Here is a 1079-nt window from a genome sequence, read left to right as displayed (position 1 = left end):
AGGCTCATTACCGAGACCGCGAAGGGAGGAGGCGCGTGTCTTCGGCCCATCGAGAAGGGATGAAAACTAAGCCATCGTGGGCGGGAGGGGAGATGGAGGCGCCGGGCCGCGTAGCTCGCGGCTGCCTGGCTCCCCTCCCGAGGCCTGCGGAACCCAGAGGAATGCGTTGGCTAGAGGGGGAAGTCGCGTGGGGAGAGACCTCTTCGGGCGGCCCTCCCTTCTGACCCCGAGGGGGAACCCGCCAGCAGACTGAGCCGGGTTCCGCAGGGCACCGCCGCCCTTTACCCGGCCTCGAGTCCGGGCACCCCTTGCGGGGGGGGGGCGTCCGGCCGAGCAGCTGGACACTCACGGCTGAGGAGGGGGCCCGCCCCGGTCCGCCGGGAAGGGCCCCTTCGGAGCGAGAAAAACCGTGGAGTCTCCCCTTTGCGCCAGAAATGAAAAACCTTGAAAGAGAACAAAGAGCAAGACTCTTAGCGGTGGATCACTCGGCTCGCGCGTTGATGAAGAATGCAACTAGCTGCGAGAATTAGTGTGAATTGCAGGACACATTTATCATCAACACTTCAAACGCACCTTGCGGCCCGGGCTCCTCCTGGGGCCGTGCCTGTCTGAGGGTCGCTCCTCCGTTGGTTGCCTGCCAGTGCACAGCTGGGGCGCTCGCAGGGGCCCGACGACCAGGTCAGCTGGGGGACGCGGGAGGCGGCGAAAAAAGAAAAAAAATAGACATCAAATGCCTTAGTGACCCCGTGGGATCAGTTTTCACTGATTTATGGGTTCCCCCCAGGAGGGAAAGCCGGTAGTTCTTGTAGCCCCAGCATGGCCCAGAAGATCCTGGTGTGCAGAGATCATAAAGATGGCAGTAGGGGACCCATGGACCCTTCCACTGCGTCCAGACCTGCTCTTGCAGGGACCAGTGTTCCATTTTTCCTTACAAACGCTAAATTTAACGGTTTGGCTATTGAAGCCCACATTCCCACAAGCGTCGGGGGCTTTCAGGTTCAATGGTAACTACCCTGATTAATGCTAGGAAACCGGCCTCCAGAATCATTTACTATAGAGTCTGGAGGACTTATGTCTCT

The 1079-nt window shown here is 59.7% G+C and overlaps 1 non-coding gene across 1 annotated transcript; it reads left to right on the top strand.

The window, feature by feature from the left end:
• The first annotated feature begins 465 nt into the window (after positions 1–465).
• Positions 466–618, top strand: LOC141114618 (5.8S ribosomal RNA). The gene has a single exon (XR_012236949.1). It is a non-coding gene; the product is annotated as a 5.8S ribosomal RNA (ribosomal RNA).
• The last annotated feature ends 461 nt before the right edge of the window (positions 619–1079 follow it).

Source organism: Aquarana catesbeiana, linkage group LG12 (assembly GCF_042186555.1).
Source record: "Aquarana catesbeiana isolate 2022-GZ linkage group LG12, ASM4218655v1, whole genome shotgun sequence".
Classification (NCBI taxonomy): Eukaryota; Metazoa; Chordata; class Amphibia; order Anura; family Ranidae; genus Aquarana; species Aquarana catesbeiana.
The sequence above is the reverse complement of the archived record's forward strand: the minus strand, read 5'-3'. Positions and strand labels throughout refer to the sequence as shown.